Source organism: Ciconia boyciana, chromosome 4, assembly GCF_034638445.1.
Source record: "Ciconia boyciana chromosome 4, ASM3463844v1, whole genome shotgun sequence".
Lineage (NCBI taxonomy): Eukaryota > Metazoa > Chordata > Aves > Ciconiiformes > Ciconiidae > Ciconia > Ciconia boyciana.
The window spans coordinates 14,829,452-14,848,329 of record NC_132937.1 but is presented as its reverse complement, the minus strand read 5'-3'; positions in this window follow the sequence as shown (position 1 = coordinate 14,848,329).

Sequence of the window (18,878 nt, the reverse complement as noted above, 5' to 3'; positions counted from 1 at the left end):
TTTTTTTCCTTTTCCTTTTTTTTTTCTTCTTCTTCTTCCCTCCGCTCGGTGCAAAGAGGCTCCCTCCCCGCACCGCGCCTCCGTCTTTCCCTTGCTGCGGGGGAGCCCCGGCGGCGGAGCCGGGCGCGGCGGGAGCGGAGCCCGCAGCGGCGCGGTGCCTGCGCGCTCGGCCGCGCCCGCTCCCCCCCCCGGCGGCGGCTCGCAGTGCGCAGCGGCGCGGCCCCGGCCCGGCCTGGCCCGGCCCGGCCCCGGCCCGGCCCCGGCCCCGTCACGTGGGCGTCTAGACACCGTGTCGCTCCGGGGGAAAAAAAAAATATATATATTATATTTATCTCAAATCGCCTTGCGTAAGCGGCGGCTCGGATTGCTGAAAGGTTGTGGGTCCTCCCCCCCTCCGCGCCGCGGGGATGCGCCGGTAGCGCCCGGGGGTGCTGCCCCCCCCACCCCCGCCTCGGTAAGGGGGGGCTCCGCCGGGGGTGCGGAGCGGCTGGGGGGGGTCTGCGTGTCGGTGTGTCTGTGTGTCTGCGTGTCGGTGTGTCTGCGTGTCGGTGTGTCTGCGTGTGTGTCTGTGTGTGTGTGTGTCCCCACCAGCGGGGGCAAAGCGGGGGGGAGCCCCCCAAGCCTGGGTGTGCTGGAGAGGCTGTAGCTCGCTGTAAATATTGAAGTATTAAGCCGATCCAGCCATTAAAAAAAAAAAAAACCACCAAGAAAAAAAAATTTAAAAAATATATATATGATTCTGGGCATCGAAAGAGGGCATGGCACGAAAAGCAATAATGCCAATAATAATTTGCACTTTTACAGCACCTGTCGCCAAAGGAAAGGAAAGTATTTCACAGAGAGTAAGTATACTCCCAATTCTCTCAAAATGAGAGGCAGAAATGGTTAGCACGTAGCACTATGACTATTCTTGTTATGGGTGCTACTAGTGGTAATAATTTCTGGCACCCGGGGTACTCCACAGATCCCCCATTCGAATTCTGCCAGCAAGAACCTGCAGAGGATGGGGAAACTGAGCCACCAAGAGGCTGCGCGGCTTGTGCAGCCCTGCTGCAGTCTGCAGGGGAGCTGGGAAGTCCGGCTCGACATCCTAGCGCCAGGGTTTGCAGGGCAGGAGAAGTCCCTGAGGGTCCCCATCCCGCATGCACTCCCACAGACGAGTACCTCCCTTTTCGTATGACAAGTGCGGGCGGATAAGTTGCTTAAGGTCACTCGGTAAGTCAGTTATCACATTGGAAGTAGAAGCCAAGACTCTTAAATCATGGCTGCTATAAGCAGGTCCAGTTCTAAAACAATTGCACCCAACTAAACAAGACACCAGCCATAAAACACAGGGGGGACAAAATTAACATGCCATGCAGGCAGGGTATTCCTGGGGTTGTCTGTCCTGTATGCCTGCCTTTGGTGCAGGCAGGAGTGCAGGGATAATTTTAGAGCCCAGTCTTGCAAATATTCACATGAGCAGGCCAGGGAGACTCCTAACCGGCCTGGAATCGCTCACAGTATTTGCAGAATCTGGATCTAAATTAGTTAGGGGCTAGATTTTGGGGCAGCCTTACTAAATGATTGTGAGACTATACTCACCCAGGCCCAAAATCTGCTCAAAATCTGCTTTGTGATAAATAGTATGAAAAAATTGAGGAGGGGAAGAACATTATTTGCTGGCATAAAAAAGAAAAATTTAAGGTTTGTTATGAAACTGGAGTCTGAGGAAAGAGATGGACTCCTCACTTCACCTCCAAATAATTAATGGGCACAAGCATAAGCTGCCCATTAAATGGCCCATCAAATTCTGCAGTTGCTGATGCTGCAGCTGAGGCCGTTTCAGAGGTCGGGTGAGCTGCACCGTGCCCAGGGCGCAGCCGTCTGCCCTTGGGGTGACAGAGGAGGGTGCGAAAGCAGAACAGCATCAGCGTCCGAGTCTGCTGCACTTGCAAGAAAATCACATTGCTTTTAAAATGGTCACTTCTGCATCCTGAAAAATGGAAATTTGATAACATTTTTAGTTTAACATCTTGTTCACCAGCCTCCGGAGTGACCTCACGTACACTGAGGCCGATTTCCTCATTTCCTTAGAGAACCTCAATCCCTTTTCCACTGTGATGCATATGATAAATTGATAGGGGAAAAAAAAGAGTTCCTTCTTATTCCCGTATCTGCTGGTGAAAGACACACTGGACATGCCCATTAATACATGCATTATACTTTTTAAATTTTAAAAACTTTCCAGGCTGTTATAAATGAGATTGATGTCTTTAGATTTTTTTTTTCCCTGTGCAGTTCCTCTTGCATTGCCGATGACTTGATGACTGCAATTACTTTATTGTCATGAACAGAGTGACAAAAAGCGTAACATGATATGTGCTGTGAAGGGATGGAGAATAGGAATGGGGTCCAGGAGTTAATAATATTTTTTCTGGCCCTGACATAGGTATTCTAGGTGATCTTGGGCACATCCCTTTCCCTGTGAGTAGGGACCTGGGCTTTAGCACCTCTGGTTGCCCATCCATACAGCTGGGCAGCAGCGCTTGCCTGTCTTTGTGATCTCTACAGGTGAAAATTACTCCACAAGTGCTAAATATTAAATAAGTGATAAAGACCTGCTTTCTAATTAACCCTGCAAGCTTGTTTAAACAGACCATATGTATGTGCCCATATGGAAAATACAGAAATAAGCATAATGAAGCTGATAAAAATGTGCATGGTACCTGGGTTGGGGAGACGCTCTGAAAGAGGGGTGATACCCACAGCCTGTGCTGCTGTGGATGGCATTGCTCATGGGCAGGTAAATGTCAGCCTGGACCAGAAACCTGTCCCAAAATGCACCAGGGTTGCTGCTAATCCATGAGAAGAAATAAAATCTGTTTGAATCATAGAATAGCTTGGGTTGGAAGGGACCTTTAAAGGTCATCTAGTCCAACCCCCCGGCAATGAGCAGGGACATCTTCAACTAGATCAGGCTGCTCAGAGCCCCGTCCAACCTGACCTTGAATGTTTCCAGGGATGGGGCCTCCACTACCTCTCTGGGCAACCTGTTCCAGTGCCTCACCACCCTCATCGTAACAAATGTCTTCCTTATATCCAGTCTGAATCTCCCCTCTTTTAGTTTAAAACCATTACCCCTTGTCCTATTGCTATAGGCCCTACTAAAAAGTCTGTCTCCATCTTTCTTATAAGTCCCCTTTAAGTATTGAAAATATTTGTATAATATATTGCATTTGTATAACGATGTATTGCATCCCTCATGCAAAACACATTAGGTCCTGTATGTAAAATCCCACCGAGCCCACACTCCCCATCCCTAGACCTCAATTCTCATGGAGGTTTCCGGGGACCTTTCCTGAACCCAGCTGTCTTTGAAGAACTAAAGCAGAGTTCATTTGCATTGCAATTCAGCCTTTGACAGACAGTTGGAGCCAAGGCACTGTTAACCTAATTGTTTTGCTAACAGCACTAGGGTGTGAGACTCACCAAAGGCACTTCCAACAAAGGGGATAAAACCAGACTTGGGGAAAAAAACTTTTTCCTGACATCATTACCGGGTACAAACAAACAGAGCTGATCCCTCTTCATACACTTTCGAGGCGAGGGTCAATAACAAACACACTTTGCTCTTTTGGGGGTATGTCTCTCTTTTTTAACAGCAGTGAAAAGCCATTCAGGGGAGGTAGGAGAGAACAAGCCAGGCTGAAGGCAGAGCAGAGGCAGCGCGGGCAGGCTCCTGGCACTCTCCCATCCTTTTGTGCGCATTAGGAATAGCTAAGCTTGTGGCCCTGCTTCTATTTTTACGCATTATTTTCAGAGCAGGGCTCTCAAGCAATGTTCAAAGTCTGGGTTACAATGCCATATTGGCTGTATCCGAGGACTCCTTCTGCTCCAGCAGTTCACATCGCACCCAGCAAATTAAAGCCACGAGACCTCAGGTCTGCAAAGAAAACTCTTCTGCAAGCAACCTTGCTGGGTGCTGAGCAGCAGGTCATAGGGAGGCATGGACCTCACGCTCTTGCTGTTCTCACACAGCACTGCAAGCTAAAATCATCTTTTCAGTGCTGATGCTCCTGGGTGCTGTCAGCCACTCCAAGGCTGCATCTGTTGGAAAGAGATTCACTGCAAGTGGGTGGAATAAATGAGAAAAAAGCCTGGTGAGATGGGCCCTCACCTGTGCTTATCAGGCACGAGAAAAAACACTCTTTTCTCAAGCCCTGGGAATTGTTCCATCCAAATCAAGTGGTCCATCAGTAGCTACGGCAGGCACCGGCACTGGCTCGGGGGACTCATTCAGTCGTGGGAAACAAAATTCATCAAAGCACTCACACATGCCTGACTTTACGTATGTACTTTGCTAGCCGAAATTTTGTTAGCTTTATGGTTCAACCACACGAATGTTGTATTGCTTAGGTTTTCTGTCTAGAGAGAGGTTAAACACAAGGCAGACTCCTTGCCTGGACTCCCTTATGCCAACATAAAGGAAATTATACATATAAAAATGTATATTAAAGCGGTATAATCTCTCCCCAATTTGCTGGTTTGAACAGAAGATGCTGGTATAATGATGTCCATCGAAGAGGAATATACATGGTGCAGGGATCAGGCCGGACCCAGCGTGCTGTGGGGAAGGGAAGAACGAATGTGGGCCAGCGTCAGAGGGCAAGTGCTGTTGCAAAAGATCTGGTGTCCCACAGCAGCGATGCAAGCCAAGGTGGGCAGGAGGAGCAGTGCCTGCCCTTCATGGCATCTCCGGCGGTCACTCACAGCCATACAGCGTCGGTTAATCCATGTCACACCTACATCTTTGCCCACATCACACTGCCATCCCCCAAATAACCCGTGACGGCAGTGCTGCATCACCAGTGGGGCCAAGGTTTAGCCCAGCTCCTGACGAATGTCACTGGTGGGATTTATGACCAGGAGGTGAGAGGAAAGGGATTTAGGTCAGGCAGTCTGGGAAGGGATGACCCAGGAGCTGGGGACTGCAGCACAGCAGAACATGACACCATTTGGGAGCCACTGGCCAGACAGAGGAGACAGGGGTCTGCTGAAGGGGAGGTGTAAAGGGGAGGATTGGAGGCAGGTGGAACACTTGACTTTACACACAAAGGAAAGCCTGCAAATCCCTTTTGCTACGTACTATGCTGAGGAAGAGATCGGCTTCTTCCTCCATCAGTCCAACCCAGAGACTCCAATGCCTTTGGGATCTGTGAAGCTCCTTAGGATCTTGCAGAGTGGGAGGCTCAATATTAATATAGAATATAAAACCTTAATGCACCACCTTATGTGTAACTCTTCCTTCATTTGTATTGTACCTGTACTTCTGTGTTTCAGATGTCTGAAATAGTAAATACATGTTTTTCAGACTTGTTGCAGTGTGTAAGCTCTCAAGAAGGGATTTTTCTATATGGAAACAGAAAGCATAGCAGCCTTGCTGGAACATTTTAAAGGTAAGCACATGTGGACAATATAGCTGGTATCCCCCTTTCAGCATTTTAGTTTCAGTGGTGTAAATCAAAATGCTCTTTATTTCAAATAAGTACATTTGCCAGATGCATGAACTGCAATGTTTTAGTTGTAGTTACCTATACCTATAGTTACGTATAGCAAGCTCTGGACCAGGCAATGGGGTGTATGTAAAGAGCTGGGGCTGACATGGGAAATAGGGTTATCTGTTACCCTGTGATTCCTTCTCCTGAAACCTCTGGAGTCCAGAGTGGAGATGGAGACAGCTACTTTCTGGTTTCAACCAGTGGTCCCAATTTGCCTGTAGACCTCAGGGTACATCCAAAGTCTGGATACACTGCCTCCTGGATGCTGAATATACGGTCTATGTATATATGACATTGCAACACCTATGCCCAGGGGGGCTGGGGAAGGGTGGGGTGTCCATCACTTAAAAGCAGCATTTCAGTCTTAACATTATCAAGCTAATCCCTGGCTTCTGGCAGGAGGTATTGAGCTTTAGGGGGATTTATCAGATCCTGAAGTTGGGCTGCTCAGATGGCAGCCACAATGCAGGGATGTGCCCTTCTTCAGCATGAGCTGCTTACCCAGAAAGAGGGGACTGCCAGGGGCCACTGCAGATCAGTTTACCAGCAGGAGGAACCCACAATTCCTTCATTAAAATAAAACAAAACTACCAAACCCTTTTTGGCAGAAGGAAATAGTTGTAAAGGGGATGGGAGAGTAGCAGGCAAAGCAAGAAAATCACCAGCTTCTGTATTTCCTATTGCTAGCAGGTAGGGGTGTAATTTTGGAGTTCCTTCCTTTTTAATGGGATAGGTCATAATCTTAACATCATTTATGTGTCTCTCTGTATTTATTGCAGTGGCCTGGCCAGATGCATCATGGAGCTAATTTCTCTCCCTCAAACATCAGCCATGTCCTCACAGGTGGTGGGATACCAGCCTATTCTTTTCACGGTCTTTTACAGGGACAATTCCCACTGATGCTAATGGGAAATTTGTCCAGTCAGAGACTGGGATCAGCCTCTTGTAAAAAGAAAATTCCCATGTTTATGATGGGTTGTTCAAGATCAGTGTTCCTCATACTGACCTACAGCTTGACATAGAAAAATAATTCAATGATCAGACATCTGCTATGCAAGCCCTTTATAGAGCACTGACATTTTAAGTGTAGAGTATTGCAGTTACATTGTGCAACAGTCTGCTTTAAAGAACACAATTTAGATTTCTTGTCCTCAAATCCAATACAAATTATCATTTTAAATAACAAATTCTTGGATGCTTCTTTATATTCCATCTCTATGGGAGAATTATATCTCTGTGTGACTACATTTTGGGCTCTGTATGATACACCTCTATGATGTGCTTAAGCGGGAACTGAGAAGATGCACGCAAATGATTTAAAGATGTTCCAAAATCAGGACAATTGCAGAGAAGTAATGTCTTTTATCTAGAAGTCTACAATGACTTAGTCACAAAGTACCTGCATAGGGAAAAAAAGGTTTTGATAATGGTTTCTTGAGTCTCTCAAAGATACAGGATGAGCCAAAACCTAGATGTTCTGCTAGGAGAATACAAGTGAGAAACAAAGCATCATTTTTCACCAGTAACGATCCAGGTAGAGTAATTAACCACTGGTTGTGGTGGATGCTCTGTCAATAATAATTTTGATGTGAGGTTTTGGTGGTATTCAGAAGATGAGCTCCAGCTGGTTTAAACCTGTATGGATGCAGGGAGTCTTTCTAGTCTGAGTTACTCAGGTGAGTAGTCTAGACAGTAGGAATGGCCCTTCGTACCTGATAATTTATGAATTAGTAGAGCCAGTGTATTAAAACAGATAATTGAAAAGTCCTCATTTGTCTAAATGTAGGGCTGGGATTTTTAATAGCTTTTTACAAATATTAAACCCAACAGAAATGCTTTCATGACAGTCTTCCACACGGTTCAGTTCCAGGGAAAACCACCTGCTCAGAATTTAATTTTTTTCTCTAAAATATCCAAGTGATGGAAATTGCTTGAGAACCAGAGAGTGGCACTGAAATGAAATTGGGACCCTGTCTGATAGTCACTACCTCTAGGATGAGAAGTTTCCTTTGAACCTGAAATAAGGGAGTTTCAGGTAAACAAGAAATATAGGATCGGACAGGAACTGACTACCCTGATTTCACAATCCAAATTGCATAAACTGAAGAAAAAAAAATGATTAATAGTAAAGTGTAATTTAAAGATTGGATTTTCAAAAGCATGTTACCCAAACCTGCACATTCATTTCATCTGGAGGGAAGAAGGCATGCCATCTGATTAATGATTAATCCAAAGGAGGCCCAGACTTGTTCTCCTCATTTAAGAGGAAAAATTACATATTTTGTGAGAAGGTAAAAGCAGCCGTACTGGCTGAGATACCTGTGGGCTGTTGGATGGGTCTTCTAGGGACTGCAGAACATGGCCCTATGTATTTCCCAAATGTATTAATATTTGTTTATGAAAAGACATAAAAGTAACTTTGGATCTGAAATATCTCCAAAGGATACTACAGGCACTTTTTTTTATTTTATGATTTTTTGGGGGGTTTGCTGGCATAATTTAATGACACAAAGTTGAACCACCCAACACCACCTATGGAATAGAGAAGAATACCGATTTGAAGCAAAGAAGGAAAGTGCACTGTAATGGATCCTATGCTAACTGTGCCTTCAAGTTCAAAGCAAGACACAACTTTGAGATTACAGTGTAACAACTACAATGAGCAAAATTAAAAGTTATTTTTTTCATTTGATAGCCTAGTGATGGTATTTAACTCTAATCGCCCCCAAATCATAGAGACACAGAAGAGCACTTTACAAAGAATTAAAGGACGAGTTTATAGCCATTGTTTAAAAACGTAATTAACACTGTGTTTAAAGCAAAAGTGAGACAATTACCACCTCCTAAAGGCCTTAGGAAATCCGAGCTGCAGGCCTCCTGCCAGACTGAGTGGTATCGCCAGCACCATAAACAGAGGTTTGCAAGAACCCTCCCCTTCACAGCCCCAGTAGCTATCGTCCTTACCTGCTAAATATTATTATTACTATTACTCTCTTTGTTTATGGTGATGTGCTAGGAATCATAGAATCATTAAGGTTGGAAAAGACCTCTAGGATCATCTAGTCCAACCATCAACCCAACACCTCCATGCCTACTAAACCATGCCCTGAAGTGCCACATCTACACGTTTTTTTAAATACCTCCAGGGATGGTGACTCCACTACCTCTCTGGGCAGCCTGTTCCAATGCTCGACCACCCTTTCAGTAAATAATTTTTTCCTAATATCCAATTGTGAGAGACTGAAAGAGTTAATGTCTCAAGCATTGTGGCGAGGCGCTATTTGCATGGCGACGGCAGGTCGGCGAACACGGGGTGGGGGGGGAGCGAGAGCGGGACGTGGAGAGCGCGTCGGAGGATGCGCGGTTCCAAGTTCTGCCAGACCTTACCATGTATGGCCAGAGGTCACACAGAGTTTACCTGAGGAAGGGGCTTGCAACAGCCCGAGAGACCCCTCGCGACCACCTCCCTCCCCCAGCGCCTGCGCAGAAGATTGAGAACTTTCTAGAACAAGAACCATGTAAGTCCTCAAGGGGCGTACCTGGAGGCGGGGATTAGCCTATAAAAGGCTCGCTTCCCCCCCCCGCCCCCCCCCCCGAGAAGGGCGCGCGCGTCCACCACTGGAGGATTGCTATGTCTGTCATCGTCATCGCGGGATCCAAGGGTGGTGATACTTTTTCTTTCTTTTTCCTCCTCTCTTCTCCTTTCCTTTTCTTGCTTCTCTCTTCCTCTGCTCTTCCAATATATATGGAAGTTTGGGAAAAATTGTGATGGGTTGCCCGGAAAACAGCTCCATTGCCAAATTGCCTTTGTTCGTTCGTTAAGCTCGTCAGTTCGTTAAGTTTGTCCGTTTGTGGAATTCGCCAGTTAACAAAGTTGCTGGCCAGCCTGTTCCTCTGAGTCATTGTCGTGACTCTACCGACCACGCGGCTCTGCCGAGCAGAGATCGGCTTTTGTCAGTACACAAACAGTCGGGGAATCGAAAAGATTCACCCATCTCGCAACCCACCGAGTGGGACGAGACACCAATCTAAACCTCCCCTGGGACAACTTGAGGCAATTTCCTCTCATCCTATCACTTGTTACCTGGGAGAAGAGACTGACCCCCACCTCACTACAACCTCCTTTCAGGTAGTTGTAGAGAGCAATAAGGTCTCCCCCTCAGCCTTCTTTTCTCCAGGCTCAACAACCCCAGTTCCCTCAGCCACTCCTCATAAGACTTCTGCTCTAGACCCTTCACCAGCTTCTCTGCCCTTCTCTGGACACACTTCAGCAACTCAATGTCTCTTGTAGTGAGGGGCCCAAAAGTGAACACAGTATTCGAGATGCGGCCTCACCAGTGCTGAGTACAGGGGCACAATCGCTTCCCTAGTCCTGCTGGCCACACTATTTTTGATACAAGCCAGGATGCCATTGGCTTTCGTGGCCACCTGGGCACACTGCTGGATCATGGCTGTCAACCAGCACCCCCAGGTCCTTTTCCACCAGGCAGCTTTCCAGCCACTCTTCCCCAAGCCTGTAGCATTGCATGGGGTTGTTGTGACCCAAGTGCAGGACCCAGCACTTGTTAAGCCTCATACAGTTGGCCTCGGCCCATTGATCCAGCCTGCCCAGATCCCTCTGCAGAGCCTTCCTACCCTCAAGCAGATCAACACTCCCTCCCAATTTGGTGTCATCTGCAAACTTACTGAGGGTGCACTCGATCCCTTCATCCAGATCATTGATAAAGATATTAAACAGGACTGGCCCCAATACTGAGCCCTGGGGAACACCGCTTGTGACCGGCCGCCAACTGGAGTAAACTCCATTCACCACCACTCTTTGGGCCCGGCCATCCAGCCAGTTCTTTACCCAGTGAAGAGTACACCCACCTAAGCCATGAGCCACCAGCTTCTCCAGGAGAATGCTGTGGGAGACAATGTCAAAGGAAATCTGCGGCTCAGGTTTCTCAAGACCATACTGACTCCTACAAGGAGTAGCCTCACCTCCAAAGGGTGTAAATGGGAGTTTAGAGCTCTTAGGGCTTCCCCACCAGCGCTTGGCCCCTTGCAAGGTCCTGCTTAGGGAGATAGTTTTGTTAGATTGCAGCATTAATTCCAACGTGCTTAATTGATAGGACCAGTTACATCAGCCTGATTACAGATTTGACCCATATATGTGGCAAGCAAGTATATAGCTGGCCATTTATGCTTGCAAACTCCAGCTTTTCATGTTCTGCTCCATTAACTGAATCCATAAATTCAATGCAAAATTTGAATGGAGAAAGAAGGGACAGCAAGATCTCAGCTTCTCAGTTCAAGCTAGAAACATCATGGCATGTTGTCCTGATACCTCTGGAGGGTCTTAAGGTGAGCCTAAGTGCATCATCTTCCTCCGTCTCACACTGGTGAGCGTGTCAGTTTGCAGGCCAGCCGGTAAGCTAAACTGGCACCGATGTGAAGGTTCGTTTAGGTTGGACTAGTTAAACTGTTTTGCAACATATTAATTACAGAAAAATGTAGTAAATTAGATTAAGTAAAGCCAGAAAGGCCTCTTAATTGCTTTGACTTACCATGAACACAAGACTGCTCAGGGTCTCAGAAGCAAGGACGTGTTTCCTATACAGCAGAACTATTTTAAGCACTACCTCTCTGCGTACAAAATTTTGCTGACAACACCCCCCAAGGCTCTCGCATGGCACCAGTTGGGATGCAGCCCTGGGATAAGAGATGTAAGCCACACCACTACTTCAGAGCATCTTTCAGTTGCACAAACGTGAAATATTTGGTAAGATAAATAATCAAATAATAAAATTAGTTATTATTTAACATTAATAAAATTGCGACCCATGGTGCTTTCCCTGCTCAGCCCCACGCAAGACTCCTGCCAGTCTCAGTGCAGCTTGAACCGGCCCTGCCCCAGGGGGTCCTTTCTCTGGTGGGGAGCCCCAGGGACCGGGAAGAGCCGCCGCCTGCCCGGGCGGGCCGGGGCTGCCCGCCGCGGGCGGGGAGATTCCCTGCCGCCGCCTCCCGCCGCCCTTCGCCCTCAGCCGGCCCCGCCCGACGCCGCCGCTCCGCGTTGCCACATCCCGCGGCAGCCGTGACTCAGGCGGCGGCGGCTGCTCCCGCCCCAGCCCCGCTGCGGGGATGGCGCGGCCGGGGGAGGCTCCCGGGCTAGACAGACACACACACACAGTGTGTGCGGGCAGGTACTACAGAGAAGAACATATTTTTATTTACAGTTAACATGTATATGACATGCATCTATCTGAAAACTGAGAAATAGCTAAGAGGGAGGAAATCATATAGCAAAGCTAATTTCTCTCTCCCTCCTCCCAAAGAGAAGGAAGTCTGTCATTAGATGACATGGTTTTAAAGGAATGTTGTAACATACAGAAATCCCATGCCATTATATGCACCCCTGAGGGCAGTGTGTATTTCTGTTCCAGCATCTTCCGAAGCACTTCATCTCTATTCTCTAGACTGGATAGAAAAAACTCAATTAACTCAGACTCATTTGCCATTGATTGAAATAATGTCACTATTAGCACTTACCTGGCCAGGCCATTTATAAGGTGGTATACTTTGGCCAGAAGAAAGTTAGATTTCTGGTCTAAAGTCATCTAGGCTCTTTTCAGGGGTTCAGAGAAGGTAAATCCCTCCCCAGAGGACAATTCCTCTCCCTTCTCCTCGACACCCATCGCAGTGTGGGCACCCTTGGAGGGACACCGCTCTCTCCCAGGAGGTGCCCAGGGAGCTGCATGGTCCAGGTGAGACACCAGGGTAAGGCACAGGCAAGTGATGCACTACAGCTCAGCGAGGTTTGATTTGGGGACTGCTGTTTTGCACCCCAACAAACACTTGCATCCTGGGAGGTCTGCAGCAGCACAGGGGGAGATGGTACTGCTGCCCAGCTGGGAGCAGCTGTTTCATAGAACGGTTTGGGTTGGAAGGGACCTTTAAAGGTCATCTAGTCCAACCCCCCGGCAATGAGCAGGGACATCTTCAACTAGATCAGGCTGCTCAGAGCCCCGTCCAACCTGACCTTGAATGTTTCCAGGGATGGGGCCTCCACTACCTCTCTGGGCAACCTGTTCCAGTGTTTCACCACCCTCATCATACAACATTTCTTCCTTATATCCAGTCTGAATCTCCCCTCTTTTAGTTTAAAACCATTACCCCTTGTCCTATCGCAACAGGCCCTACTAAAAAGTCTGTCCCCATCTTTCTTATAAGCCCCCTTTAAGTACTGAAAGGCTGCTATAAGGTCTCCCTGGAGCCTTCTCTTCTCCAGGCTGAACAACCCCAACTCTCTCAGCCTTTCCTCATAGGAGAGGTGTTCCATCCCTCTGATCATTTTTGTGGCCCTCCTCTGGACCCACTCCAACAGGTCCATGTCTTTCCTGTACCAAGGACCCCAGAGCTGGATGCAGTACTCCAGGTGGGGTCTCACCAGAGCAGAGTAGAGGGGCAGAACCACCTCCCTCGACCTGCTGGCCACAGCTCCTGCTGAGCAGCTGCAGGCAGTCAGAAAGCAGCCATTTCCCTAAAAAAGTGATGGCACGGCCCCATTGGATAGAAAGCAAACAATGATATGGCATTTTGCCATGTAATCCTGCTGAGCTCAGAGCCACTGAGTGCTGGAGAAGTAGGGACGTCCTCTTGCAAATGCCCGTGTCCTGTTGCTGTCTGCGTCTACATGGCTGCAAGTCCCAGGAGTCCTGACTCCTGATCTCCCTGCCAGCTTATTTTCATGCAATGGCAGTGATATTGCAAGAGGCCTGCATTTTTCTTCCTTTCTCGTTCAAGAGTTTTATTGGTAGGAATAGGGGGGGGCATGAGTGTGTGGAGGCTGAAGGGATCAGGCTGCAGAGGGGAAGAAGAACAAATGGTAGAAATACGACAACAGCCAATGCTCAAACCCCAGATGCTCTAAGTGCATCCGTTCATTTGCCCATGGCAGGGACCTGTTCCCTTCTTTCTCCAGATTTGGGTGCCCTGGTTTCCTGCTCAGCAGCAGTTCTCTGTGCCCCACTCTCTCTTGCATGTCTGCCCATTCCCTCTATACCACCATCTCCATTATTTGTCTGGGAGATAAATCTTTCAGTCGACCTCAGCTGGCCGGGTGAGCCATCATGGTGTTATGCTGGCAGGCATCAATGTAGTCACCAGCCACTTGTCTGATCTGCAGATGATTGCAGAGGCATTTGAACCCCTTTTTGCTTCCCCATCATTTCCCCTTCCCAATTTCTGCTTCCCTCTTCCCGCTGTTAATTGAGTTTTGCTCACCGAGAGCTGAACTTCCCAAACCAACCCATCCTCACCAAGATCTGAACTTCCTAAACCAACCCATCCTTAATATTTAAATTATTGCATTACAGGTAGCAAACAGCTCTGTGTGGCACTGAGAAACATCCACCTCTCGACCCACAGCCCAGCCTGACATTGCAGGAGCAGCGATGAGGCTGAATACTGCATCCCAGTGACACAGAGGGAGGATTGAAGTGAGCAGAGCAAAATAACTCACATCAGCCAGAACACCCTGTGCTTTGTGCTCAGTGCTACAGGGTCATTAATAAACACACATATAGATGTAGGGTATAGCAGGATCACACAGCTGCATTATAACCCTCCATCGTATTGCATGAACTCGTGGTGTGTTACATGAAATAGTCACCCAATAGCCTCCTTGGGAAATAGTGTTGCATACTAGCATGAAAACATTCAACGAAAAGGTCATTTTTATGAATGAAGCTTCAGAAATAGAGAAGTACTTTTCCATCTTGAGTATAGTGCATTGAAGAAAGCACACACATAACTATAAAAGCCAAAATAAATTCCTTTGCTATGTACTTGATAACAGTGTAGGGTCACATTTGCGCTTATATATGTACATATGTAAGCAAGGTGTCCCTTCTTTGTAATTCCCCAACATCTCTTCTTGAGCCAGTGTTTGTAGAATATTTCTATATTTACTTAGGCATCTATTTAAAAAGGAATCCCTCATAATTACTCACCACACAGATAGATGACACTGGCTGTGTTTATTTAGTTTCTATTAGAGATTGGCAAAATGTCTACTGTGGCCTCAAAGCAGATATAGATGAATGACCCACTGATCATAAAATAAAGTATGATGATCTTTTCTAGGCCAGGACACATATCACTATCTCTTCCCATCACTTCATGATATAATATTAAATCCAGTCATTCTGGTAGGGGTGGCTCAAGAGAAGATGTCCATAAAGCAACAGCAGCCTATGGTCTACAGTAATGAGAGGAACTCAAGGGAAGCTGTTAGCTTCAAAATGTGAGTTCATCTGTCGCTGTAGGTGACACAGCTGTCTCCAAGCCCCCTGTCAGCTCTGATAGACAAAATATTAGCTACCAGAATATTAATCTCTAATTGCTGGCTTGCTCTTACCTGCTGGTACATGGTTCATCCTCTGTGAACCCCAGTGCAGGCCATCCTTTGCTCATCCAGAGCTTGTTCATGGAGTGATGTGGATGGCACAGAGAGAAGAGCATCTGGACCAGGGTCAAAGGACACATGAGAACGTGCTGGTTGTCATTGTGTCTTTCGTTGCCCTCGGTAGCTCTGCTTATGGAGCACTTGCAGAGTGCCTCTTCTCCTGGTTTCTCTCCCTGCCTCATCTGCCCTTTTTCTGGCTTGGTCGTTGGTGCAAACACTGGTCAGGTGTGGCTCCAGGTGAATAGTTCTGAATTAATACTTTTTCAGCAGATTTAGCCCTCCACGTGAGGATGGTTAGGGCAGGAACTGGTCTTGTCTATGCTCAGCGGAGTTAGCAGCAGAATTCTACTGCTGCAACCAGATACCCCTTGCTCAGGAAATACATCTCATATTGACTTTAAAACTCTTCCTCTTGTGTAGCTTAAACTGATCTCCCAAATGGCATGAGCTAGAAGAGTAGGAGGACCTATCAGTGTTGATAATCAAAGCTTACACTACTGGGAAGATATTTTTGCTGATACATGTTAGCCCTGCCAGAAAACCCCCAAGTCTTATCAACAGGCCACTTTCTTTTTTAAAATTTCCATGGTGTTGGTTCATGGCCCTCTCTTGAGTTGCTTAGCCACTTGGATGCTAAGCCATTTATGCAGCAGGAACCACTACCTCTTGGGAATGAAGAAATCCTCCAGGATTGTGAGGGTGCTAACACTGACAGATAATAAATAGCACCAATTATGGTTTTCTTGTGACTTTTCAAAATATCATGGGTGAGAGGAAAATAACACAGAAGCAGAGGATTGAATTAGTTCTCATGCTGTAGCCTCATGCCCTGTGGAACACCAGACAAACCTAGTACGCACGGTCAAAGCAAGACCCCAATGGGATTATTTCAAATGAGATGCCAAAATAATCTAAAGTACTTTTAATATGGCTGGAAACAAAGCTTGTTCCCATAGGAGGTAGAGCATTCTCAATTACTACTGATATCAGGGAGAGCTTGAAAGTATTTACAATTTTTCTCGGGGTGACAACGCCTTTAAAGATAGAGCTGTCCCTGCCTGGAAAGTTGAGTTTGGTCTGTGTTACACCACAAGGAGTGTGTGGTGGCATGGACCTCATTTTCCTGATGTTGACCTTACTGGCAGATGGGTAGCCATGGGTCAGCCATAAATGAAGCAAGCAACGAAGGTGGTAGATCCTAGGAGGAAGGAGGGGAGAGACATGTCTACAGCCCAATTCCAGTCCCAATGCTCACCGCATGCATAGGACTTGGACTTGTAGGCTTTAATAAACAGTAACCCATCAAAAATCTTTTCAGGTAACTGCCTGGTCATATGTGATTGTAGGATACGCACAATGAATGAACCTTTTCTGAGCTCTCTTACACTGGCATGCTGTGGGCAAGCTTGTCTCCTCTTCTGGACAAAGTGACCACAGGAGTTTCTTGGCTCCAGACTCCCAGTCTAGACTGTAGGATTTTTTTCTTTTAAATTGGGAAATAGGCTTCTGTATCATACTGGCACCTTTGTTAATTTTACCCCAGATCTGTGGTTTAATTCCTCTGAAGTGTTATATGCTATTTCCAGATTTTTATATACACACGCATATATATTTTTATATATATACACTACTGCTGTCAATCATAATATTTGCTATTCTTTCACTGTACTCATTAACACAACACCTTGTAGACCCTGGCTTTGCTGAAGGCAATTCATCTCCAGTTTGAACTCATGGACTTTAAACAGTTAGATGTTGGATGAATTTGGTCATTTATCCTTGCCTTTTGATAATGCTGCTGTCTGAAGGTTATCAGTTACAGTGATTTCATAATCCTTTGGGGTCTCTTTCATATCTTCAAAAGGCAGGAAATACTGTTTTTACCTATTCAAGAGCCACTCTTCTGCAGGTAAAGAATTTAACAGCTTGTGGGAGTGCTACTTACTGCCAGCAATAATGTGACTGATCTTTCTTGGCACTGAAAAAATGCTTCTTAGAAGTCACATTGTGAAAGGCAAAAATTGAGATATTTTCTTTCATGCGTCTACTAGGAACACTTAATACAGGAAAACAAATACCTAGCACCGAAAGGGGGCCTGTCTGCATTGATTTCTGTGGCAGAATTTAATTGTTCAGTTCTTTTGTTTTAAGATTTGGAATAGAAAAGGAACAGCTTGCTCCAGGATTTTCCAATTTAGATGTTTGTGGTAGAAAAAAACTGTTCAAAGTTGTCTTGATATTTTTTTTTAAGGACAGGAGGATTTAAGATTAAAAACCAAATTGCATAGATTGTTGTATGACATATGTATCCTGATGGTTAGGCTGGCTTATCTTTATTCCGGGATTTGTATGTACTGAGCCCCAGTACATGATTTTGGCATGTATCTCGCTATTTTTGCATTCAGATTTACCTGACGAACTCTTGCTTGTATAAGCACTGACAGCTATTTCTCTCGTGCTTCAGGAGCTGTACTGTTTTATCTCAAGGCCATGGTACTGCCTCACATGCAGTATTCTCATCCCAGGCATGCAAAAATAGGCAGAAGGACAGGATCAAAAGTAGCTGAAGAGAACCGATAGCTGAATTTGATCTGATTTGCCTAAAATAACAGGTCAGTGTTGATAGGGTTGGTCCAAAATAACGAACATAGCAAGATATCTGGCACCCCAACAAAGCATTTATTAGGGCACTTCAATGATGCTTCCAAGGTGTTTTGGATCATCTTGCTTGAACCTAGAATTACATTAATGGCTAAATTCAGTCCACTTGGGAAAAAAAATTAAAATAACAAGAACAGTGTTATGAAGCGTAACTTCAGTAACATTATTATTTCACACGCACTTGCAAAATATTCAGATGAAACCATAGCCGTAGTCTTCACTGAGCAGAAACATTACACAAGAACGCTTGAATAAGTTTCTCATCTGGCTTTTGGTCTCCCATCATAGAAGGGTTTGGATTCTGGAGTTGATTTTGTCTGGCAAATGACTACTTAATGTCCCGTCTTGCTACACAACAGAAAAACAAATAAATGCCTCCTGTAGGTCAGAAACCTTTTTATGGCTAAAGATGTCTACTTGCCAGACATGGATTATGGACTTTCCCTTAAGAGGAGATACACGGAGGTGGGAGCACACTGGGATGGGGGCTTTTATCCCAGGGCTGGCTTATGCAGAGCTTCCCAGCACACTTTCTGCGAAGGAAAAGGGCTCCTGAAGCCCCGTTTGCTGCGGGTAATCCTCTCCTGGAGCTGTGCGACAGATAGGCTGACTTCATGAGCTTCCTTCCAAGCCTCATTTTTCATTTAGTTTCCTAAGAGGAAATGAGACTCCTATTATTTTGGTCCGATGCTCTCATCGGCATGAAAATTATGAAGTGAAAATATTTGCTAATGATTTTCTTCTAATTAAAATTAATAAAAAAATAAATTAATTTTTTTTCCTTTTTGGGACATGCAGTCTGGATTTGCTTCCATTTGCCCATGTGTCCCAACTACTGTCAATAATTTTGGACATGCGGCCAGAAGAGAGCCTATAACAGGCAAATTGCAGCAACATACTTACTGGCACAGCTTTTTCTAACAGTTATCCACCACCGGTTCGTTTATACATTGAGGCTTGGGGATTATCTGTGCATATACATGTTTATTTTAGCAAGTATAGCTAGGTGATATTTTTAGTAGTAATAGTAGTTAGTAGTAGTTTCATGTGAAAGTCTGTACTTCATCAGCCTTCACTGCCGTGTATCTTATCTAGGAAATGTAAGTGTCTGCCAGGGAATATTGCGTACAATGCCACCTTCATTGCACAGCACTTAATCTACACACAATTTATTTATTTTAGCAAATAGAGGAAGCAAATAACCTCTGTGTGTCTCACTTCAAGTAACT